The following is a 27,173-nucleotide window of genomic DNA, read 5'->3' on the forward strand; positions in this document are numbered from 1 at the left end:
GCAGTGGGTGAGAGGGGTTGTTCCTGATGGATGCTAGCCTGGCTAGCACCCTCCTCTCGCCCACCTCCTCAACAGTGTCAAGAGGGCAGCCCACCACAGAGCTGGCCCTCTTAACCAGTTTGTTGAGCCTCTTCCTATCCCTCACTGTGCTGCTCGGAGCCCAACAGACCACAGCGTAGAGGATGGCAGAGGCTACCACTGAGTCAAGGTTTTTAGCAGAGGCCTGCTCACTCCAAAGGAGCTGAGTCTCCTCAGGAGGTGGAGGCGACTCTGTCCTTTCTTGTAGACGGCGTTCATGTGATCAGTCCAGTTCAGTTTATTGTTGAGGTGAACACCCAGGTACCTGAAACTGTCCACGACCTCAATGTCCCGACCCTGGATGTTCACCGGTGAGTGGGGAGGTGCTCCTCTCCTAAAGTCAATCACCAGCTCCTTCGTCTTACTGGTGTTCAAGCACAGGTGATTGTGCTCACACCAGTCCACAAAGGCGCTGATGGCCGACAGGTACTCCAGCTCGCCCCCCTTAGACATACAGCCAACAATAGCTGAGTCATCGGAGAACTTCTGGAGATAGCAGATATCAGTGTTATACGTGAAGTCCGAGGTGTACAGTGTGAAAAGGAATGGGGACAGGACTGTGACCTGAGGTGCTCCAGTGCTGCAGACTACCACCTCTGATCGGCAGCCATGCAGTTGCACGTACTGGGGCCGGTTAGTGAGGTAGTCAATGGTCCAGTCAGTGAGGTGATGGTCCACTCCAGTGTCTAGCATCTTCACTCGTAGCAGGGCCGGCGAGATGGTATTGAAGGCACTGGAGAAGTCAAAAAACATGACCCTCACAGCGCTGCCGGCGGACTCCAGGTGGGTGAGCGTCCGCTGCAGCAGGTAGATGACGGCGTCTTCTACCCCAATGCCGATCTTGTAGGCAAACTGCAGCGGATCCAGAGTGGGGCTCACCACGGAGCGGAGGTGGCTGAGGACCAGGCGTTCCATCACCTTCATGATGTGGGAAGTGAGGGCGATGGGTCTGAAGTGGGCCGGTTCCTTGGCGCGCGGTGTTTTGGGAACTGGGACGATGGAGGATGTCTTCCATGCGCTGGGCACCTTCGCCAGGCTGAGGCTCAGGTTGAGGAGGTGGCACAGAACATGGCAGAGATCATCAGCACATGTCCGTAGCAGCCTGGGGGAGATGCCATCCGGTCCCGGGGCCTTTCTCTGTTTTAGCTTCCCCAGCTCTCTCCTCACCTGAGCAGGAGTGAAGGAGAGGGGAGGGGGCTGAAATGAGGTTGAAGGCCGTGGTGAGTCACTGAGAGAGATGAGTGATTGTCCATGTGGTGGGCAGGAGGGTGTTAAGTGACCATGAAGCAGGGGGGAGTGGGTTGATTGTCCATGAGGCAGGCGGGGGGGTGGATCCAGGTATCCAGGCAGTGGGAGGCTGGGGGGGGCAGCAGACAGGGGGGTGAGAGGGAGTGGGGACAGGCCAAACCGGTTGAAGTGCTGGTTAAGCTCATCCGCCCAGCGTTGATCCCCGTCAATGCTGCCACTCGCTCTCCGTCCAGAACCAGACATAGTCCTCAGGCCACGCCACACATCCCGCACGTTCCTCTGTGCGAGTTCCTCCTCCATCCTCCTGGCGTACTCCCGCTTTGCTTCGCGGATCGACCTCTGGAGCAGATGCTGCAGCCTCTTCTGCTCCTCTCTGTCCCCGCGTCTAAAAGCCCACCACTTCTTGTTGATAAGGGCTTTCAGATGCGGGGTCATCCAGGGGTGGTTATTTGAGTAGCAACGCACCCTCTTAGTAGGTATTGTGCTCTCAACGCAAAAATTAATGTAATCCGTGATGCAGTCAGTGAGGGCGTCGATGTCCTCGCCATGATCACTGTAGAAAACCTCCCAGATTGTTACTGCCGCGTCACAGGCATTGTTTGGAAAGAAAAGTGAAGGTATGCTATTAAAACTTTGAAAACGCTTTCTGTGTACTGTTTCTTTGTAAATAACTCGCGGGCACATGCGGCTTTTAATACGATGCGGCTTATGTATGGAAAAAACAGGGTTCTCCCCTAATTTTTGTTCGTGCAACATATCAAGTGCGGCTTACAGTCCAGAAATTACGGTACATACATTTTTTTGTGTATTAATAAATGTATATTAAACCATATAAGTGCATATGTTATCATCATAACTAAACTAAATAATAGTTTCAAACATCTAAATACTAAATTAATAGTATAAATGACATACAGAAAATAATGTATAAATATAAATATGATACGTTTGTGTGTGTGTGTGTTTGTGTGTGCGTGTGTGTGCGTGTGTGTAACATGTAGATGTAGCTAAAGTACACATACTGTAAGTATGATTTTAGAACTCTTTTATTATTATAACAACTTTTTATAACAAGGTACACATGTACATACTGTAAATGTTTTTAGAACTCTTTTACTGTTATCATGTTTTTATAACAAGGTAGAACTATTTTATTATTATAACAACTTTTTATAACAAGGTACATGTGTATATACTGTAAATATGTTTTTAGAACTCTTACTATTATAATTTTTTTATAACAAGGTAGAAGTATTTTATTATTATAACAATTTTTTCATAACAAGGTACACATGTACATACTGTAAATATGTTTTTAGAACTCTTTTATTATTATATTTTATTATAACAAGGTATGATACTGTAAATATGTTTTTAGAACTCTTATTAAAACAACTTTTTTATAACAAGGTACAAATGTACGTACTGTAATTGTGTGAGCACTCCCTGCCTTCTGCTGGTGTGCGGGCAACTTTCGTACCATAATTCCTCAATTTAGAATTTTTATTTTAAATGTTTGAATTTTTTATTTTTTTTTGTGGAAAAAACTGTACTGAATCCACGATAAATGAATCGCAATGTAGCGAGGGATTACTGTATTGTCGATGTTAGGCCATCACTGCAGTTTTAAGACTACCTTTACATACTATGGAGAAATCACTCTGGCCAATATCGACAAACCACCAAACGAAGCGTGGCCAGCTGGAATAATAATAATAATAATAATAATAAATTATATTTATAACGCACTTTATATTCGGGGGAATCTCAAAGTGCTACATGGCAGATAAAAAACAAGAAAACAACACAAGGACAAGTATAAAACAACTGGACGACAACCAAGATATGAGAGAAATTACGGAAATGCTAAGGTAAAGAGGTGAGTTTTAAGTCCAGTTTTGAAAGAGTCAGTGGGTTGGGGTGCTCTTAGGTGGTCGGGGAGGGAGTTCCACAGTGTAGGGGCTGTATGGCAGAAGGCCCGGTCGCCCATGGTGCGCAGCTTGGTTTTCGGAACGTGGAGAAGGTGTGAATTGGATGAGCGGAGGCTTCGGGTGGCAGGTTTTGGGGCAAGGAGTTCTTTGAGGTATGGGGGAGCATGTCCGAGGATACAATGGTGAGTGAGGAGGGCGATCTTATAATCAATTCGGAATTTGATGGGGAGCCAGTGCAGAGAACGGAGGATGGGTGTGATGTGATTGCTTTTCCGCACCCTCATCAGGATCCTAGCAGCGCTGTTTTGAATGTACTGAAGCCTCTGGAGGCTCTTGCTAGGGATCCCGATGAGGAGTGCGTTACAATAGTCTAGCCTTGAGGAGACAAAGGCGTGGACAAGTTTCTCAGCATCCGTCAGGGTAAGTGTGGGGCGGAGTTTGGAAATATTTCTGAGGTGGAAGAAGGAGGTTTTGCAGATGTGTTTTATGTGTGACTCAAGGTTGAGTTGAGGGTCCAGTTTCACACCCAGGTTGGTGACAGTGGCTGAGAGGGGAATAGTGAGACCGGCGAATAAGATGCTTGTTATTGGGCAGGTATGGATCTGATGGGGAGTGCCAATTAACATGGCTTGGGTTTTGTCACTGTTAACTTGCAGGAAGCTGAGATTCATCCACGCCTTTATCTCCTCCAGACACAGGGAGAGGATGGATGAGGGAGATGGAGAAGGCTGGGTTATGGAGGGCGGGGGGTCAAGTTTGAGGTATAGCTGGGTGTCGTCCGCATAACAATGATATGAGATGCCGAACTTCCTGATTATATTGCCGAGGGGTAGTATGTAGAGAGTGAAGAGGGTAGGACCGAGTACAGATCCCTGGGGGACACCGGAGGTGACAGTGTGAGTGTCGGATTTTTTCCCCCCCAGGGAAACGTACTCGGTCCGGTTCGAGAGGTAGGACTGAAGCCAGGTTAGAGCAGTGCCAGAGAATCCAGTGGAGTGAAGTTGGTTAAGGAGGATATTGTGGTGGACAGTGTCAAATGCAGCGGACAGATCCAACAGGATGAGAAGTGACGGGGAGCCTGCATCGGCAGCCATGAGAAGGTCGTTGGTGACCCTAACATGGGCTGTTTCAGTGCTGTGGCCAGAGCGAAACCCGGATTGAAATTTCTCATCGATGTTATTGCGGGTGAGATGAGTGTGAAGTTGGGCAGCTACCACTTTTTCCAGAACCCTGGAGAGGAACGGGAGGTTAGATATTGGTCTGTAGTTGGCAAGGTTGTCCGGGTCAAGTGAGGGTTTTTTGAGCAGGGGGGTAATAATGGCAGTCTTCAATGCAGGGGGTACAGAGCCAGACTGGAGTGAGAGGTTGATGACATTGGTTATTAGGGGACTAATGGCTGAGGTTTGTTGTTTAATGAGGGCTGTGGGGAAAGGGTCCAGGGCACATGTGGAGGGTTTCATCTTTTTGATGATGTCCTCTACCTCCGACTGCAAGATAGGGGAGAAGCAGCGGAGAGGAATAATTACAGTTCCAAGCCACCCAGCCATCCTGGCAGGTGACTTCAATGGAGATACAGTACAAACAACACTGAGGGTGAAGACCTGCACACATGGGCAAACGATAGTAACCTCCACCTTCTCTACAGTCTAAGGCAGTGGTCCCCAACCTTTTTTGCACCACGGACCGGTTATGCGTCAGAAATATTTTTGCGGACCGGCCTTTATATAAATAAATAATATATTTATATAAATAAATAATACATTTATAATAAATGTATAAATACGGTGAAATAAAAAGATACGACTGGCATAAAAACAAATATAAACCACATAAAAGTAAAACTCACCATTACATTGAATTATTGGGAGCACCGAGCTTGTTTCTCAGAAACGAGCCGGTCCCATCTAGGCGTAATCGGAGACAATGACACCCGAAGTGGTTAAGGTTTGTCTTTTAATGCAGGATGCTTGGTCTCCATGTGCCGAAGCAGTTTTGAAGGCTTCATTGCCTAGTTAGCTAACCTGACGCCAGAGTCACCTGTGGCGATAAATCCATATTTTAAGTAGGACTCCAGAAATGTTCTTTTAAATGCAGCTTTCCTTTTCTTAGAAGTGGTAGCCTCTTCTTCTTCAGTGTTCTCATTGGGCTTTTTTCCCTTTCCGAAGAGGCTTTCCAAACTTCTCTGTTTCTTGCTCATTTTTGCTTGCCTCGGGTGACATGTCATGTGACGGAGACGAGCGTCTTGTGTCAAGAGACACAGCAACGGATGTAATTGGGAGAGAATTGCCAAATTTTTTATATTTTTCAAAATAAATTTGTACTCATTTTTGCTAGCTTTGCGGGCTCGACTGGGAAAACATGTCACGTGACCGGGACGAGCGTCTTGACCAGAATGAATTGATCGTCGATAAAAAAAAAAAAATATATATATATATTTTTTTTTTCCTGTGCGGCTTGGCGGCCCAGTACCAAGTGACCCATGGACCGGTACTGGTACTGGGTTGGGGACCCCTGGTCTAAGGGACAGAGGCACCTTTTTCTCAGCACGATGGCAAAGAGAATACACACCTGACCTGGTATTTGTTGCCAAATCCAATACATACAACCCTCTCCCAGCAAACCGTGAAGTACTGCCGCACTTTCTCCACAGCCAACACAGGCCTGTCAAGATCACAAAAACCCATATCGCTCACACCCTCCAGAAACCTTGCTGGAATTTTAGACCCACAAAATGGGATGATTTCACAGCATACATAGAAAATACCCGCCAAACAGGAAAATATGTTAAGGTTCAACAGGCTAATCTCGGAGTCTGCGAGAAATTTCATACCACGAGGCTTCCACCCCCGATATACAGTATCTCGCAAAAGTGAGTACACCACTCTCATTTCTGCAATGTTTTAATTATATCTTGTCATGGGACAACACTGAAGAAATGACACTTCGATACAATGTTAAGTACCGTTTTTTTCCATGTATAATGCGCAAAATTTAACTAATTTATTGTCCTAAAATCTGGGGTGCGCATTATACATGGGTAAATTTTTTTTTTTTTTTTTTTTTTTTTTTTTTTGAAGAAAATCATGGTACAACAATTTTTGAAGAAAATCTTGTCACGGATGGTTTTTTACAACGTCACTTTCCTCTCTTTTCATTTTTACCTAACTGATCGCGGTGGTGCCTTTCTGGGCAGTCGGAGAAATCAACGCCAACAAAAAAAATACATCCAGCCTAGTTAAGAAATCACCAGAAAGATCACCATGACAATTGTGAATAATAAATAAATAATTATTATATATATTATACATATTATTATTATAATAATAAATAATTTTGATAAATAACTGGAACATCACTCAAATATTGGTGATCCCGTTGAGAGTCTCACATATTTCTTCGCTATCGAGTTTGCTACTGCATGCGCAGTGATACTGACCGGCAGAATAACATCCGGTTGTTCCCAAAGATGATCTTTTTTCTGAAATAATTTTATGTTTACGGACTTAAGTAACCCGGCCGGGTCATACCAAAGACTATAAAAATGGGACCCATTGCCTCCGTGCTTGGCACTCAGCATTAAGGGTTGGAATTGGGGGGTTAGATCACCAAATGATTCCCGAGCGCGGCGCCGCTGCTGCTCACTGCTCCCCTCTCCCCCAGGGGACAGATCAAAATCACACGGGGATGGGTCAAATGCAGAGGACAAATTTCACCACACCCAGACGCGTGTGTGACGATCATTGGGACTTTAAAAAAAAAAGAAAAAAAGAATTAAAAAAAAAAAAAAATCAAAATTTGGGTGCGTATTATACATGGGTACAGGCTTTTTTCCAGCATCGACATGCCATTTTTAGGGTGCGTATTATACATGGGGGCGCATTATACATGGAAAAAAACGGTAGTCACTGTCGAGCTTAGATAGGAAAGTAATTTATTGTTACTTCAAAGTAACTCAAAATACAACAATGAATGAATGAAAATGCTGGCAACAAAAGTGAGTACACCCCAACTGAAAATCTCAAAATTAAGCCAAAATTGGGACCATTTAGGCATTTTTCTCTCCCTGTGTAATGCGACTACAGTCAAACCTCGGTTTTCGACCACAATCCGTTCCAGAAGGCGGTTCGAGAAGTGAATCGGTCGAATTCCGAATCTATTTTTCCCATTATAAATTATGGAAAAAAATTTAATCCGCTCCAAGACAACAACAAAAACGCCTTTTTTAAGCATTTTTTCATTTGTGCATTTTTGTCCGATCGCGCAACTGCAGCGCACCGCCGAACGCACAACCGTAGCGCGCCGCCGCACGGCGCTAGTTGCATTATTGTGACAGAGCCGTCGCTGAAATTTAGAAAATATTTTTAAAGTCCTGATGTACTTTCCAAAATTTAAGTGGACCTCAGTGCGCAGGGAGCTTAATTTTGTCCGATGGCGCAACTACAGCGCGCCAGGCGCTCACTGTCACATTGCTTTAAGAGCGTCTTTGTGTTTTAGGATGGCTTTACTGCTCCCACTTGCTTTCTTTGGAGGGATGATTAGAGGTTAATACAATCCTCAAAGTAACGAAAATACAATAACGAACGGAGTCAGTCGGCATCCAGGCCGCGCGGTCGGGTTTTCTCTGGTCCTTTCGGCTCATCAAGCAAAAAAATTTCGAATTTTCCGTTCGAATTCTGATTTGTTCGAGAACCGAGACGTTCGAAAACCGACGTTTGACTGTAGTTAGTGTAATGAGATGTTAGGTGTGATTGGGGATTAGGTGTATTAAATTAGGTATTTTCACTCTCATACTGGTCACAGGAAGTTCAACATGGCACCTCATGGCAAAGAACTCTCTGAGGATCTAAAAAAATAATTATTCCTCGACATAAAGATGGCCTAGGCTATAAGAAGATCGCCCACACCCTGAAACTGAGCTGTAGCACAGTGGCTAAGACCATACAGCGGTTTAAGAGGACAAGTTCCATTCAAAACAGGCCTCGCCATGGTCGACCAAAGGCGTTGAGTGCGCGCGCTCAGTGTCATATTCAGAGGTTGGCATTGGAAAAAAGGCGTATGAGTGCAGTCAGCATTGCTGTAGAGGTTTAAGGGGTGGGGGGGTCAGTCTGTCAGTGCTCAGACCATACGCCGCACACTGCATTCAATTGGTCTGCATGGCTGTTGTCCCAGGAAAAAGCCTCTTCTAAAAAGATGGACAAGGAAGCTTGCAAAACGTTTGCTGAAGACAAGCAGACTAAGGATATGGATTACTGGAACCATGTCCTGTGGTCTGATGAGACCAAGATAAACATATTTGGTTCAGATAATGTCCAGCGTGTGTGGCGGCAACCAGGTGAAGAGTACAAAGACAAGTGTGTCTTGCCTACAGTCAAGCATGGTGGAGGGAGCGTCATGGTCTGGGGCTGTATGAGTGCTGCTGGCACTGGGGAGCTACAGTTCATTGAGGGAACAATGAATGCCAACATGTACTGTGGAATACTGAAGCAGACCATGATCCTCCCTCCGTAAGCTGGGCCGCGGAGCAGTATTCCAACACGATAACGACCCCAAACACACCTCCAAGACGACCAGTGCCTTCCTAAAGAAGCTGAGGGTGAAGGTGATGGATTGGCCAAGCATGTCCCCAGACCTAAACATCTGTGGGGCATCCTCAAATGGAAGGTAGAGGAGCGCAAGGTCTCCAACATCCACCAGCTCCGTGATGCCATCATGGAAGAGTGGAAGAGGATTCCAGTGGCGACCTGTGAAGCTCTGGTGAACTCTAAAAGGGTTACGGCGAAGCTGGAAAATAATGGTGGCCACACAAAATATTGACATTTGGGTCCAATTTTGACATTTTCAGTTTGAGTGTACTCACTTTTGTTGCCAGCATTTTACACATTCATTTTTGTATTTTGAGTTACTTTGAAGTAACACTACATTTACTTTGCTCTCCAAGCTCTACAGTGACTACATAACATTGTCTCAAAGTGTCATTTCTTCAGTGTTGTCCCATGACAAGATATAATTAAAACATTGCAGAAATGAGAGGGGTGTACTCACTTTTGTGAGATACTGTATTTCCGCGTGGACTGAGGAATCCCAAAGATTGTTGGAAGAATATGAGCGAATCCCCAGTGATGAAATCGGCACACAACTGCTAGATTCGCGACAAGAGGGCAGGCGGGAGCGCTGGGTAGAAACAATCGAGGGACTGTTTTAGGGTTGATAGATTAGTTTGATCCTATGATTATGTTGGAATGTAACCTGTAATAATTAACCAAACTTGTCCTGTCTTAACAAAGTCGTTCGAACATCGCTGTATGCACAGTGACGAAAGATGTCTCCACTTGCAAGTGTTCAAAAGGCATACTGTCTCCCGTGTGGTTCTTGCAAATAAGTTAGAGTGAGCACCACTCTAACAGACTGGACTTTTGAAGGACCAGCAGAAGGGCCTTGAAGACCATTAAATCACTGGACAGAAACACCACACGCACCCAACATACAACCGCACCCATCAGATATTTCAAAGGACATCAAAAATAGAGAACAACATACGCCGGACCACAAATTTGAAATTTCCACCCATAAAGAGTACCAGAGAGTTTTCAACTCTCTGAGTGGCAATGAGGTCCCTCAACCGTCAAGCTCTGTAACCAAAGACGAAATCAAACAAGCGCTACATTTAGTGGCAGTGGGAAAGGCGGCAGGAGTCGATGCAATATACCCAAAGATGTTAAAGCACCTGGGCAATCACGCCACAGAGTGGGTGGCTAAATCATTCATGCATGCCATCAACACAGGATGATACTACAATATGTGGCGGAGAGAAAAGGTGTTGGCAATCCTGAAACCAGGTAAATCAGTGGGAAACCCAAATAATTACAGACCAATATCCTTGTTATGTTGTCTCTACAAGCTCCTGGAGCGAGTGATGATAACACGCATATCACCCCCTCATTGAGACATAAATCCTGCCACAACAACCTGGTTTCAGACCTAAAATAAACACTACCGAGTAAGTACTCGCATTGGCCTCAATAATAGAAAGCGGGTACGAAAATAAGCAAAAGAAGGGAACAGTATTCGTCGACCTTTCAGCAGCGCACGATACGGTGTGACGTGACGGCCTCCTACTTAAATTAGCTAAAGCCCTCAAAATTCCTCCATCTCCTGGCCACCATGACTGGCACACAAACTTTCTATGTGTGGTTAGGGGGTGACGAGAGCAAGCAATACAATATCAGAAATGGCGTCCCCTAGGGCTCTGTAATCGCTCCCTCCTTATTTAATATCTACCTGAGTGACAAGTGACAAACTCCCAGCAGCTGGGATATGTGGACGATCGGGCTCTCGTCAAAAAGGGGACCACAGTTGGCGAACTACAACAAAACCTCCAAGCTGACACGTGTATCAGCTTTAACTTCTTCAATAGATGGTACCTAAAAATGAACCGCACAATGAGCGTCGGCAGTATCTTCCATCTGAACAATAGGCAAGCCAACCACGAAGTAGAGATTACTCTGGACAATGTGACTTTACCCCACGACCCATTACCAAAGTACCTTGCAGCTGGATTGTTCTCTGACCTACCACAAGCACCTCACCAACACGGCCAATAAACTCAAGAATAGAGTATCCATGATCGGCAGGCTGGTGGGTACTCATGGCGAGCCGAGCAAAGTGTCCTGCCCATCTCAGCCCTGGCACTATGTTATAGTGTGGCTGAATATTGTGCGCCAGTGTGGGCCCACTGCGCTCACACAGGGTTAGTGGACACAAAGCTGCACATGGCCATGAGGATTGTGTCAGATGGTCTAAAATCTACCCCAATAGAGTGGCTTCCAGTCATGGCCAACATAGTCCCACCGCATATCAGAAGACAGGAAGCAACGCAGAAAGCACTACGGAAAGCACGCAGCCTACCAGATTGAGTGCCTCTGAAACAGATTCGAGGACAGGCACCTTTAACCACTAGACTCAGATCCCGGAGGGCAGTCTATAAATCATCCATTCAATATTATGATCCTCTCCAACACTGGACAAATGAGTGGGAGGCACAAACTACCAGAGGCAGAGAGATAATTGAGGATCCAACATTGCCGCTTCCTGGCCTTAAATCGGCTCGATGAAGAGAGTGGGTCACATCAAATAGATTTCTGACTGACCACGGCAGAACGGAGAAGAACCTACACCGCTGGGGCATTAGAGAGTCAGCAACGTGCCCGCGATGTGGAGAGGGGGAACAGGACACTGATCACATCCTCAACATATGTCCCATCACGAGACTGGCTGGAGGCATTCAAACCGTGCGTTTAGCATCTGGCTGAGAGACACGGAGGTCGTGATGTGACAGCCAAACAATACTACTACTGTAGTTTTGAAGGGTCAGTTGAGCAGTCGGTCAGTGTATGGGCCAGTTGTGTCCCCACACCCCACTCCGATCGGCAGGTGACAGAAGCAGCTTAAATGACTCAAAACGTCCAATATGATGTTTCAGATTTATGAGGCCTTTGACTTACTATAACGTCTGGAGTGTGACAGAGGAAAGGCACTTTAAGTCTCGGAGAATGCAGCTTAGATGAGATTTGGCAGGACACATCCCTCATCTAAGGGTTGCACCACTCAGAATGCTTACATTCGATGAAGATGCATTAAGTGACACACTTATAAGTCAGATTGCAAAGATTTTTTATAAATACAATACAATACAATACAATACAATACAATACAATAAAGTCAAAGTCTGCTTTATTGTCAATTTCTTCACGTCAAGACACACAAAGAGATCAAAATTGTGTTTCCTACTATCTCACGGTGACAAGACATATTACATATTATATATATATATATATATAGTATATATTATATTGGTCCACAGACAAACAAAACATTCAAGTAAACAATACAAAAAGTAAAAACAAAGAAGGCACATACAATGAATAAATAAGAGCAATGAATAAATAATAAATAAATAAATAAGAGCAACATGGTTGAAATGGAGCAATTGTGCATACAATACAACTTTGTTTATATAACATATTTCAGAACAGCTGAGCTATAACAAAGCGCTTTATATATAACAATAGGAGAACCACAAAGACAGTGAAAACAGTACATTGAACCACAAATTAGTATTAAACTACAGAAATAAAACGATACCAACAAAGTCAGTTGAAAGCCAAATTAGAACGGGTCTTCAAACGAGTTTAAAAATGGTCAGAGAGTGGGCTCATTCCAGAGGGAAAGACCAGCAACAGAAAAAGCTCGATCCCCTCTGAGGCTCCGCTCAGTCTTCCGTACTTCCAGTAGCATCTGGTCTGCTGACCTGAGGCAGTGCGCAGATGCGTAGGAGTGGAGGAGGTCAGAGAAGTAAGCTTGGGTGAGGGCAATTAACGATTTGAAAACAAATAGAAGTATCTTAAATTAACTCAGTGGCCTAGTGGTAGAGTGTCCGCCCTGAGACTGGAAGGTTGTGGGTTCAAACCCCGGCCGGGTCATACCAAAGACTATAATAATGGGACCCATTGGTTCCCTGCTTGGCACTCAGCATCAAGGGTTGGAATTGGGGGGTTAGATCACCAAATGATTCCCGAGCGCGGCACCGCTGCTGCTCACTGCTCCCCTCTCCCCCAGGGGATGGATCAAAATCACACGGGGATGGGTTAAATCCAGAGGACAAATTTCACCACACCCAGATGTGTGTGTGACCATCATTGGGACTTTAACTTTAACTCTAAAATATACTGGGAGCCAGTGAAGGGAGGCCAGAAATGTGCGCCCTCTTACGAACTCCAGATAGGGGTGCAACTGGAGATGCTTGAGTGAGGACTTGCTTACGCCGAAATAAAGTACATTACAGTAGTCTAGCCGAGATGTAATGTTATTAAGCACTGATAAGAAAGGAAGGGCTTCACCTTAGCCAGCTGCATAAGAAGGAAGAAGCTGGATTTGACAACAGCACTGATTTGGCGGTCATATTTTAAATCATTGTCCAATTTAAAATTAAAGTTTGAGACTGTTGGTTTAAGGCAGTGCTTCTCAAATAGTGGGGTGCGCCCCCCTGGGGGTCGCAGTGCGATACCAAGGGGGGCGCGTGTGACACCAGGGAACATGCTTTTCTTTTGGCTGTACTAGATTAAACTAGCCGCGAAGCTACAACACACTGCTTCACTGCTAAAACCAACTAGCGCGTCCCCTGCCCTCTCTTCGGTGGAAGAGGTCGATGATATTAAAAAAGCGTTGGACGTCCTCAGTGAAGAAGTCTCTGCTGTCAGGCTGCAGCAGAAAGGCATCCTTAAGGTGGTCGAGGAGGTTAAAGCTCTCCGCATCCAGAATGAGGAAAAGGATAAGAGAATCACCTTTCTGGAAAGCAGGGTTGCCGACCTGGAGCAGTACACCAGAATCAACGACGTTATCATCTCCGGACTCAACATCAAAGCCCGGTCTTACGCCCGGGCGTTGGCTGCAGGCGAGGGAGGTGAGCCCGATGAACTGGATGTTAGCTCCACGGAGCAACAGGTGGCTACCTTCTTGCAGTCCAAGGGGATACAGCTGGACTGCGACAACATCGAAGCTTGCCACCTTCTGCCCAAGAGGAGCCCCGGGGACAAATCCGCTGTCATCATGCGGTTTGTCAACCGAAAACACAAGATTGCACTATTAAAACAAGGAAGAAAGTTGAGAGGAACCGACGTCTACATCAATGAGCACCTGACCAAGCGCAACGTTGATATCGCCAAAAAAGCACGCTACCTCAAGAACCAGAAAAAAATTCAACACACCTGGACTACAAACTGTAAAATATTTATTAAGCTCAATGGAACAGCAAAAGTGCTGATGATAAGAAGTACCGAGGAGCTTGACAGATACCAATGATCATCATGCAGGACGGTAAGGTAAACTCTACTCACAACCATGACACACACCAAAAGAAGTCAAGCATCTACACTTGAAGACAATAGTAACATATGTAACTCAGAGGATTAGTGAACACGACAAACTGGAACTCCAATCATGATCTGATCATTGAAAGGAATCTGCACTGTATCTGTCCAGCTGCACTGCTGCTCAGAGGAAAAAGCTCCAAGGGGTCATCAACACAGCACAGAAGATCATTGGCTGCCCTCTCCCCACACTGGAAGACCTACACAGAACCCGCTGTCTCAAAAAAACACAGAACATTCTGAAGGACACTTCCCACCCTGGTCACTCCCTTTTCGAACTGTTGCCATCAGGCAGACGCTACAGATTAATTAGGTCGAGGACTAGCAGATTCGCCAACAGTTTTTATCCTACAGCGGTAGTCACATTGAATGCAGCTAAACGTAAATGATTATGTCTGTGTATGTTCTTCTGTGGGTTTTTAGCTTGTTTTTTTTTTTATCTTTTATTCTATTTATTCTATATATTTTTTATAGCATGCGCGGATCTGTTGGCACTTTTTAAATTTCGTTGTACATGTGACAATGACAATAAAGATCTATTCTATTCTATTCTATTCTATTCTATTCTATATGTTTGGTTGAGACCTGGCTAAACAATAACAATGGTGTAGCAACACTGATGGAAGCTTGTCCTCCAAACTACAAGTTCCATCAGTCTGTCAGGCATGAAAAAAGGGGCGGGGGAATAGCAGCTATTTTCTCTAAACAGTTTGTGGGTAATAACATTGACCTTGGTGAATTCTCATAATTTGAATATCTTGCTCTTGAACTTAAAACAAAGTTACCAGTACTCATTATCACATTATATCGGCCACCAAAATACTCATCACTATTTCTACAGGAATTCTCAGAGCTGATTTCACTTGGAATCACTAACTATGACAGATTAATTCTGAATGGAGACCTAAATATTCATATTAATAAAAAGAACGACTCCAAAGCTATAGAACTAGTAAACCTACTAAACAGTTCTAATCTTACCCAACACATTAATGAAGCCACTCACCAGCATGGTAACACTTTGGACTTAGTAATAACAACAGGACTAGACATTGATAATGTCTCTGTATGTGAATTGCCTATCTCTGACCATCACTGTGTATCTTATAATGTAAAGCTAACCTTAACACAGACTAAAAGGGAAATTCTAGTTCAAAAGAGATTCCTAGATGAGCAGGCTGAAGCAGAGTTTTCTGATATTATGAGGTCATTTGAGCCATACAACTATGATTGCTCTTTAAATGACATAGTTGAACATTTCAATAGTATCTTGTTGTCTGCTCTGAATACTGTTGCACCGCTAAAGGTTATAAGGAAAATTACTGACAGAATCTCCCCATGGTTAAACAATAGCAATGTTAGGCAAACCAAGAGAGTCTGTCGGGCAGCTGAAAGAAAATGGAGGAAAACTAGACTCATAGTTCATCGTGATATATACAGAGACGCCATGACTGCTTATAATAAAATAATATGTCTGGCAAGAAAGGATTACTTTTCTAAGATTATTTCAGAGAACACTGGAAACTCTAGAATATTAGTTGTACTAGGTTCATCTTGTTTTTTCCTTTTCAATTACTTCACTGGTTCTTCTATATCAAACAAATTTCTTAGGTTCATTTACCTGACATGTTTCGGCGGGTTCTTCCGCCTTCATCAGAGTGTCAGTGATGTGATTGTGACGCGTCTTTATCAGCTGATGGATGAAGGCGTGGCTCACCTGTCAGATTTGACAGATGAGCCACGCCCTCTGCTGTCCGTTCACCTCTCCAAAATGCTGTTCCAGGTTGTAGAGAGCATGTAGGCTCCCTCGTCCCTGTTGATGGTCCTCGGGCCCCGCTTGCGGATCTCAATGGCCTCCCTGATCCAACGCTGATGTTTGTTGTCTTCAGTGCGGATGACTCTGGCCTTTTTCCAGTCCATGATGTGGTTTTCTCTTTTACAGTGGTCGGTGATGGCTGACTTGTACTGTTCCTGTTCTGCTTGTAGTTTTATTGCTCTTGTTTGTCTTGTTGCTGTCTCCTTCTCGCATTCCTTCTTGTGTTCCGTTTTTCTTGTGATGAAGTTCCTCCCTGTCTCCCCGATATATGATTTATTGCATGATTTGCATGGAATCTCGTATATGGAATTGCATTTATTTTCCGGATTAACTTTGTCTTTTGGGTGGACCAGTATCTGACGGAGTGTTGTATGTGGTTTGATAGGCGTGCTTATGTTGTATTTTATCATGGCTCTTTTGATGCGTTCCGTAATGCCTCTTACATACGGCAACGTCACTATTCCGCTGGGTTCTTGTTTCCGTGTTTGTTTCTTTCTTTTCTCCTGTGTTTTGTATTTTTTGTTTTTTACCTGTTCTGCACCTTTGGTTATTGCCCATTGTGGATACTGACATTTTTTGAGTGCGTGTTGTATGTATTTTTCTTCCTGTGTTATGTCTTCCGGATCCGTGATTATTGTTGTGCGTTCGAATAGTGTTCTGACTACTGACAGTTTGTGTATAGTGGGATGTTCTGATGTCCAGAGGAGGTATTGGTCGGTGTGTGTGGGTTTTCTGTGTACTTTTGTTTTGATGTCACCGTTGTCTGTGTGGTGTATGTTGATGTCTAAAAAAGCTATGGATCGATCTGTTTCTTCTTCATGAGTGAATTTGATGTTACCGGTGGTGTCTATGGTATTGAGATGGTCTGTGAGGTGTTGTGTATGTCCTGTTTTTGTTTTTTCCAGAATGTCGTCAACGTAACGTTTCCATAGCGTGGGTTTGTATGTGTCCAGGGCTGTTAAGAGTGCCTTCTGTTCTAAATCTTCCATAAAGAAATTACACATGATGGCAGAAAGAGGGTCTCCCATGGGGAATCCCTCTTTTTGCCTGTATATTGTGTTTCTGTATTGAAAGTATGTGGAGGTGGCTATGAAATGAAGTAATTGGGTGATGTCTTGTGCTGTTAGATTTGTGCGTTTCTTGAGTGTCCTGTCTGCTGATAGTCTGTCATGTACTATGTGTATAGTGGGCTGTGTGGGCGTTTTTGTGAAGAGTGAAATGACGTCGTGTGATATGAGCATTTCATCTTTCTGTACTTTTATGTGTGTGAGTTCTGTAGCTAGTTGTTTTGAGTTTTTGCAGTGTTGATCCGTGTGTCCTAGTAGTGGTTTTATTATTTCTGTGAGTGCTTTTGAAAGGTTGTATGTGACTGACCCTATGCTGTCTACAATGGGGCGGAGAGGTGTACCTGGTTTATGGATTTTTGGTGTGCCATAAATTCTGGGGATGATGTTTGCTGTGGGTATTAGGTGATTGTATGCCTGTTTGTCTATTTTATTTTCCATGAGTAGTGGTTTGAGTAATGCTTTGAGTTTATTTTTCTTGTCTTCTGTTGGGTCTTTTTTTATTACTTCGTAGGTATCGTTCTGTAGTAACTGTTGCATTGATTCTTCGTAAGTGTCCGTGTCCATAATCACTGTTGTTCTGCCTTTGTCTGCCGGGAGGATTGTAATGTCTTTATTTTTTGCTAGTGTGATCATTGCGTTTGTTTCCTGTTTTGTAATATTGCTGGGTGGTGATTTAGCCGTTTTTAATATACCTGCAACTTCATTGCGTAGTGCTGCTTTTTGTCCTGGGTTATGTATTCTTTCGCATGCTAACTCCGTGGCTAAAATGAAATCATCGTAAGGTATGTTTTTGGGTGTGATCGCGTAGTTGAGTCCTTTTGCTAATATGCTGCGTTCTGCCTGGGTGAGATCGTGGCGTGACATGTTGTGAATCCATTTTTCGTTGATGTGTGTGTGGTCCGGTTGTGCCTTCTTTTGTGCAATGAGTCTGTCCAATTTCCCGATGTGTCGGTTTTTTGTGGCGGCAAATTCCTGTTCGTGTATTTTATCTAAATGTTCGTGTAGTGTTGTTTCCGTGTCATTGTCCAGGGCATACCGGTGTTTGAATTGTTCCGTCCGTCGCTGTAGTTCATCGTTGATGTTGTTGAGTTTGTTGTTTGTGGATCAGGGAGGCCATTGAGATCCGCAAGCGGGGCCCGAGGACCATCAACAGGGACGAGGGAGCCTACATGCTCTCTACAACCTGGAACAGCATTTTGGAGAGGTGAACGGACAGCAGAGGGCGTGGCTCATCTGTCAAATCTGACAGGTGAGCCACGCCTTCATCCATCAGCTGATAAAGACGCGTCACAATCACATCACTGACACTCTGATGAAGGCGGAAGAACCCGCCGAAACATGTCAGGTAAATGAACCTAAGAAATTTGTTTGATATAGAAGAACCAGTGAAGTAACTCTAGAATATTATTCTCCACTATTGATCAACTACTCAACATTGCCCCCACACCCCCACAGTTCTCTGCATCAAAATGTGAAGAACTCGCATTATTCTTCACTAGTAAAATAACTTCAATCAGAGCCAGTATTGTTGCTGATATAAACATAGATGATCTCAGTAAATCCTATAAAAATTGTGTAACCATGGGAAAATTCACCAGTATTACATTGAATGAGCTTTGCAAGACTGTCACTGAGTGTAACTCCTCCACTTCAAGTATTGACCCTGTACCGACAGCATTCTTTAAGCGGGTATTCAACAGTGTGTCAAGTCATGTCCTGAACATTATAAACACATCTCTTCAAACAGGCATCTTCCCAGATGCCTTTAAAACAGCTGTGGTAAAACCCTTACTAAAGTAGCCCAACCTAGATGGAAATGTACTGACCAGCTATAGGCCGATATCCAACCTTCCTTTTATTAGCAAGATACTTGAAAAGATAGTTTCAGTGCAAATAAATTCGTTTCTGAAAGAAAACAATATCCTGGAGGAATTTCAGTCAGGCTTTAGAACAGGGGTGGCCAACCCGCGGCTCGCGAGCCGCATGCGGCTCTTTGCCGGGTTTCATGCGGCTCCTTTACGTTCGCTTCGCTTCGGGGGGGGGGGGTAATGGGACGTCAAACGCTGTGTGTTCGCTTCGGGGGGGGGGGGGGGGGGGGACGGGTAATGGGACGTTAAACGCTGCGTATTCGCTTCGCTTCGGGGGGGGATGTGGCTCTTTGCGGTACACAGGAAAAAAATTTGGCTCTTAGTCTCTGACTGGTTGGCCACCCCTGCTTTAGAACATACCACAGGTCTGAAACTGCTCTTACTAAAATAATCAGCGACCTCAGACTAAACTCTGATGAAAACAAGGTGTCGATTCTTATCCTCTTAGACCAGGGGTGGGCAAACTTTTTGACTTGCGGGCCGAATTGGGTTCTAAATTTTGACCGGGGGGCCGAACCAGGAGCAGATGGATGTAGCGTTTGTGTGAAGTAATATAAATGACATGTAAAGGTCATTGCATAAAAGGTTTTTACTTTTAGTAGATACTAAAGCATGGATATTAAAAAAAGCTTTTTGAAAACAAATGCATTTATTAACAGCATTAAAAAAATATTTCACCCAAAAACTACTATCAATGATTCTTATTAAATACGACACTGTTATGATGAATAACATTTTCCATCACTTCAGCGCCTGCAGGTCAGATTTATGAAATATGTTTATCTAATGAGGCGAAATCACATCCAACGGCAAACATTCTGACCAAATACATCATCTTGAAGAATCAGTGAAAGAATACATCTAAATAAAGTACCGTTTTTTTCCATGTATAATGCGCAAAATTTAACTAATTTATTGTCCTAAAATCTGGGGTGCGCATTATACACGTCAGCTATATAAAGAGCGAGAATTCAGTTCTCTACCTAAATGCGTATTACAGGTAATATTTTATTTCACAACACTTTGCCTTGTTCCTTTCTTCTCTGCTGGTCACTTCAAACACGCTCCATACGAACACAATGCTCTCGTATCAGACGCTTGCTCGATCACCTGCTCGTTTGCTGTCACAATGTACCCTACACAAATCCGAAACATTTGTTGCGGCTCCGAGTCACGACGAGGGGCAAGTTTTGGTTTTCAAGGGTGTTTTTATTCCTCTTCAACTTCTCTCCCATACAGAGCCGCCTTTTTCACATGTCCGCACGTCACTTTCCTCTCTTTTCATTTTAACCTAACTGATCGCGGTGGTGCCTTTATGGGCAGTCGGAGAAATCAACGCCAACAAAAAGAATACATCCAGCCTAGTTAAGAAATCACCAGAAAGATCACCATGACAATTGTGAATAATAAATAAATAATTATTATATATATTATATATTATTATTATAATAATAAATAATTGTGATAAATAACTGGAACATCACTCAAATATTGGTGATCCCGTTGAGAGTCTCACATATTTCTTCGCTATCGAGTTTGCTACTGCATGCGCAGTGATACTGACCGGCAGAATAACATCCGGTTGTTCCCAAAGATGATCTTTTTTCTGAAATAATTTTACGTTTACGGACTTAAGAAACCCGGCCGGGTCATACCAAAGACTATAAAAATGGGACCCATTGCCTCCCTGCTTGGCACTCAGCATTAAGGGTTAGAATTGGGGGGTTAGATCACCAAATGATTCCCGAGCGCGGCGCCGCTGCTGCTCACTGCTCCCCTCTCCCCCAGGGGATGGATCAAAATCACACGGGGATGGGTCAAATGCAGAGGACAAATTTCACCACACCCAGATGCGTGTGTGACGATCATTGGGTGCGTATTATACATGGGTACAGGCTTTTTTCCAGCATCAACATGCCATTTTTAGGGTGCGTATTATACATGGGGGCGCATTATACATGGAAAAAAACGGTAATAAAGAAATCAATAGTATTGTTGGTTTCCCTTTTTTGCTAGTGCATCATAGTCTGGAGTAATTTGTTGTGGTAATTCTTAGGATAGAGCCGAGGTGTCGGTCCGTTAACCTAGATCTGTGACGGGCTTTGTTGATGTTCATGTGGCTGAACGTCTTCTCACACACGTGGGTCGAGCCAAATTGTCCACTCTTTTTTAACATTCGGCACTCAGTGTCCACCTTTCTTTTCTTCGGGCCACTCATTTTAATGGAATGATTCCAGGGGAAGGTTTGTGGGTGGCATTAGCGTAAAACTGTATCTGAAAACTCAGCGCGCGAATTACGAGAATATTGACGTCACAGCCTACACTCGAAATTCGGCACTGATAGATGAAATTACTACGTACTACTGAGTACGCACACGCACTTGTGAGTGTGCACCAAGCTTTCTGACACAGCTCCCGGGAGTAAATGCGCGGGCGGGCGCTTCCCCATCTACTGGGGAAACATAGTAATTGCAGGGAAAATGACCCAAAAAAAAATTAATAATACAATTTATTCAGGTTCGGCGGGCCGTAGTTTGCCCATGTCTGTCTTAGACCTAAGTGCAGCGTTTGATACCATTGAGCATGATATCCTAATCAATCGTCTTGAAAGGTTAGTCGGTCTTTCGGACTGTGTGTTAAACTGGTTCAGAACATATATCAAAGGGAGAAAGTTCTATGTCAGCTTAGGAGAGCATGTGTCCAAGATTTTGAAGGATTTAAGGATTTGGAGTAACACAGAAGGTTTGAAAAACTATTATGGCTTTTACCCACGCCCGGTCCTACTCTACGGAGCTCTCTTTCACCTCCGTGGATTGAAGTCGGGGGCCGGCGCTCGACCGGGTGGCTGTCCAGGGACGGTGGATGGGGCCACTGGAAATGCCCGAGCCACCTCATCTGGCTCCTCTCAACGTGGAGGAGTAGCGACTCTACTCCGAGTCTCTCCCGGATGACCGAACTTCTCACCCTATCTCTAAGGGAGAGCCCGGACATCCTGCGGAGAAAACTCATTTCGGCCGCTTGTATCCGGGATCTCGTTCTTTCGGTCACGACCCATAGCTCGTGACCATAGGTGAGGGTAGGAGCGTAAATCGACCGGTAAATTGAGAGCTTTGCCTTTTGGCTCAGCTCTCTCTTTACCACGACGGACCGGTACAGAGTCCGCATTACTGCCGACGCTGCACCGATCCGCCTGTCGATCTCGCGCTCCATCCTCCCCTCACTCGTGAACAAGACCCCAAGATACTTAAACTCCTCCACTTGGGGCAGGATCTCATCCCCGATCCGGAGAGGGCATTCCACCCTTTTCCGATCGAGGACCATGGACTCGGATTTGGAGGTGCTGACCCTCATCCCGACCGCTTCACACTCGGCTGCGAACCGCTCCAGTGAGAGCTGGAGATCACGGCCTGAAGAAGCCAACAGCACAACGTCGTCTGCAAAAAGCAGAGACGCGATGCTGAGGTCCCCAAACCGGACACCCTCAACGCCTCGGCTGCACCTAGAAATTCTGTCCATAAAAATTATGAACAGAATCGGTGACAAAGGGCAGCCTTGGCGGAGTCCAACCCTCACTGGGAACGAATCCGACTTACTGCCGGAAATGCGGACCAAACTCTGGCATCGGTGATACAGGGACCGAACCGCCCTTATCAGTTGGCTCGGTACCCCGTACTCCCGAAGCACCCCCCACAGAACCTCCCGAGGGACACGGTCGAACGCCTTCTCCAAGTCCACAAAACACATGTGGACTGGTTGGGCGAACTCCCATGCACCCTCGAGGATCCTGCTGAGGGTGAAGAGCTGGTCCACTGTTCCACGGCCAGGACGAAAGCCACACTGTTCCTCCTGAATCCGAGGTTCGACCTCCCGACGGACCCTCCTCTCCAGCACCCCTGAATAGACCTTACCAGGGAGGCTGAGGAGTGTAATTCCCCTGTAATTGGAACACACCCTCCGGTCCCCCTTCTTAAAGAGGGGAACCACCACCCCAGTCTGCCAATCCAGAGGCACTGTCCCCGATGTCCACGCGATGCTGTAGAGACGTGTCAGCCATGACAGCCCCACAACATCCAGAGCCCTTAAGAAATCCGGGCGGATCTCATCCACCCCCGGGGCCTTGCCACCGAGGAGTTTTTTAACTACCTCAGTGACTTCAACCCCAGAGATTGGAGAGTCCGCCTCAGAGTCCCCAGGCCCTGCTTCCACAATGGAAGGCGTGTCGGTGGAATTGAGGAGGTCTTCGAAGTATTCTCCCCACCGACACACGACGTCCCGAGTCGAGGTCAGCAGCACGCCATCGCCACTGTAAACAGTGTTGACGTTGCACTGCTTCCCCCTCCTGAGACGCCGGATGGTGGACCAGAATTTCCTCGAAGCCGTCCGGAAGTCATTCTCCATGGCCTCGCCAAACTCCTCCCACGCCCGGGTTTTTGCCTCAGCAACCGCCGAAGCCGCGTTCCGCTTGGCCATCCGGTACCTGTCAGCTGCCTCCGGAGTCCCGCAGGCCAAAACGGCCCGATAGGACTCCTTCAGCTTGACGGCATCCCTTACCGCCGGTGTCCACCAGCGGGTTCGGGGATTGCCGCCACGACAGGCACCAATGACCTTACGGCCACAGCTCCGGTCGGCCGCCTCAACAATGGAGGCGCGGAACAAGGTCCACTCGGACTCAATGTCCCCCGCCTCCCCCGGGACGTGGGAAAAGCTCTGCCGGAGGTGGGAGTTGAAGCTCTTCCTGACAGGGGATTCCGCCAGACGTTCCCAGCAGACCCTCACAGAACGTTTGGGTCTGCCAGGTCGGACCGGCATCTTCCCCACCATCGGAGCCAACCCACCACCAGGTGGTGATCAGTTGACAGCTCCGCCCCTCTCTTCGCCCGAGTGTCCAAAACATGCGGCCGCAAATCCGATGACACGACTACAAAGTCGATCATCGAACTGCGGCCTAGGGTGTCCTGGTGCCAAGTGCACACATGGACACCCTTATGTTTGAACATGGTGTTCATTATAGAAAATCCGTGTCGAGCACAGAAGTCCAATAATAGAACACCGCTCGGGTTCAGATCGGGGGGGCCGTTCCTCCCAATCACGCCCTTCCAGGTCTCACTGTCATTGCCCACGTGAGCATTGAAGTCACCCAGTAGAACGATGGAGTCCCCAGAAGGAGCGCCCTCCAGCACTTCCTCCAGGGACTCCAAAAAGGGTGGGTACTCTGAGCTGCCGTTTGGTGCATAGACACAAACAACAGTCAGGACCCGTCCCCCCACCCGAAGGCGGAGGGAGGCTACCCTCTCGTTCACCGGGGTGAACCCCAATGTGCAGGCGCCCAGCCGGGGGGCAATAAGTATACCCACACCTGCTCGACGCCTCTCACCGTGGGCAACTCCAGAGTGGAAGAGAGTCCAGCCCCTCTCGAGAGGGCTTGTACCGGAACCCAAACTGTGCGTGGAGGCAAGTCCGACTATATCTAGTCGGAACTTTTCTGCCTCGCACACCAGCTCGGGCTCCTTTCCAGCCAGAGAGGTGACATTCCATGTCCCAAGAGCCAGCTTCTGCAGCCGGGGATCAGACCGCCAAGGTCCCAGCTTTTGGCCGCCGCCCAGCTTGCAATACACCCGACCCCTTTGGCCCCTCCCAAGGGGGTGAGCCCATGGGAAGGGGGACCCACGTTTCCTTTTCGGGCTGAGCCCGGCCGGGCCCCATGGGCGAAAGCCCGGCCACCAGACGCTCGCCTTCGAGCCCCGCCTCCAGGCCTGGCTCCAGAGGGGGGCCCCGGTGACCCGCGTCCGGGCGAGGGGAAAACGTGATCCATTATTTTTTTCATCATAAGGGGCTGATGAGCCGTGCTTTGTCTGGCCCCTCACCTAGGACCCGTTTGCCATGGGTGACCCTACCAGGGGCATAAAACCCCAGACAACATGGCTCCTAGGATCATAGGGGCACGCAAACCCCTCCACCACGATAAGGTGACGACTCACGGAGGGGTATTTATGTAATAGTTTTTTTTAAATAACTCTGAATGTTACGTCAGGCCCGTTCTCAGCTCTTCGTTTGTGTTTGTCACGTTAGCATACCTATCGTTTAGCCTTTTGTTGCTCGTTCATGACTGTTCTTGGTGTTGGATTTTGTCGAATAAATTGCCCCCCAAAATGTGATTTATACTCCGGAGCGACTTATATATGTTTTTTTTTCACTTTTTTGGGCATTTTTTGGCTGATGCGACTTGTAATCCGGAGCGATTTATAGTCCGAAAATTACGGTATTTTATTATCAATAACACTGAGAAGCATGATACGCAAGAAGTGGCTAACAACTTTAATAAATCCTTTGTAAGTGTGGGACCTGATCTGGCCAAACAAATCCCAGATCCAGTAACATGTGAGGAGCAGTGTAATAGTTTCATAGACAGGAATATGAGTTCAATGTTCCTTACTGCAGCGGATGAGAAAGAAATTATAAAGACGGTTTCCCAATGCACACACAAGACCTCTAAAGACTGTGATGACATTGATATGACTGTTGTAAAACGAGTGATTGAGGGGATTTCTAAACCATTAACATACATCTATAACCTATCATTTCAGACCGGTATATTTCCAGATAAAATGAAAATAGCAAAAATCATACCTTTGTATAAAACTGGGAAAAAACACCACTTCACAAACTACCGACCTGTATCATTACTATCGCAATTCTCTAAAATACTGGAAAAACCTTTCAATAACCGACTGGACAAATTCATAGATAAATATAAATTACTCACTGAAAGTCAATATGGATTTAGATCCAACAGAGCAACATCACTGGCACTAATTGACTCAGTGGAGGAAATTACTAATGCAATAGACCTAAAACAATATACAGTTGGGATATCCATAGATCTAAGAAAGGCATTTGACACAATAAATCATGAAATACTATTCAATAAACTACATCGGTATGGCATCAGGGGGAAACCATGAGAGTGGATCAAGAGCTATTTAACAAAAAGGAAGCAGTTTTTGAAGTTGGGTGAAAATTGTTCGTGTTTGGACATTACCTGTGGCGTCATTCAGGGGTCAGTGTTGGGCCCTAAACTTTTCATATTATATATAAATGATATATGCAAGGTATCACATATTTTGAAGATGGTTTTGTTTGAAGATGACACAAATATTTTTTGTTCTGGCAGTGATTTACACACCTTAACAAGATTAATAAATAATGAATTAAGCAAATTAAAGGTATGGTTGGACAGCAATAAATTATCCTTAAACCTAAGCAAAACAAGAGTAATACTTTTTGGTAATCACATAACTAATTTGAATCTAGAGATACAGCTGGATGGGGTTAGTATTGAAAGAGTGAATGAGATTAAATTTTTAGGGGTGACGACAGATGACAAGATCAGTTGGAAATCACAAGTTAAACATGTACAAACTAAAATCTCAAGATGCATTGTATTAAATAAAGCAAAACAGGCTCTGGATCATAAATCACTCCGCATCCTTCATAATACACTAGTTCTTCCATATCTCATGTACTGTATAGAAATCTGGGGTAATAATTACATAACCACAATATATCCACTTATTATTTTACAAAAGAAAGCAATACGGATCATTCATGGGGCAGGATACAGGGATCACACAAATTCATTATTCTTACAGTCAAAACTCATCGAACTCAAGGATATAGTGGAATTCCGGACAGCACAAATACTTTTCAAACCAAAAAATAATCTGTTGCCATCTTTTCACTGGAAGGGAAGGGGGTTATAATTTAAGGGGAACATTTAATTCCAGGATAAGGAAGGCACGCACAACAAAAAAAATATTCTGTATTTCAATCTGTGGAGTTAAGCTATGGAATACTTTGGAGGGGACGCTCAGGGAATGTTCAAACATCAATCAGTTTAAAAAATATATAAAGAAATTATTTTTACAAGGTACAGAAATGAGGTTGTTTGTGTATCATGGGGTGCTTAGTATTTATTTATTTACGTTTCTTTGTTGGTTTTTGTTTGTCTGTTTGTCATTGTTTTGTGCATGTTGTTTTTTATTTTTTTTATTTTTATCATTAAAGTAACATTACAGGCTGTTTGAATTCACATTTAACACTTTTAACTTTTATTGTTTTTTATTTTTATCATTGGCGCACTGGCTAGCACGTCCGCCTCACAGTACGGAGGGTGCGGGTTCGATTCCACCTCTGGCCCTCCCTGTGTGGAGTTTGCATGTTCTCCCCGGGCCCGCGTGGGT

The 27,173-nt window shown here is 45.2% G+C and overlaps 1 protein-coding gene across 2 annotated transcripts in view; it reads right to left on the minus strand.

Moving 5' to 3' along the window:
* Positions 1 to 27,173, minus strand: part of tmprss3a (transmembrane serine protease 3a) — a 102,982-nt gene that overhangs the window by 26,428 nt on the left and 49,381 nt on the right. The window lies entirely within an intron of this gene.

The sequence above is a fragment of the Syngnathus acus genome, chromosome 21 (genome assembly GCF_901709675.1).
Source record: "Syngnathus acus chromosome 21, fSynAcu1.2, whole genome shotgun sequence".
Classification (NCBI taxonomy): Eukaryota; Metazoa; Chordata; class Actinopteri; order Syngnathiformes; family Syngnathidae; genus Syngnathus; species Syngnathus acus.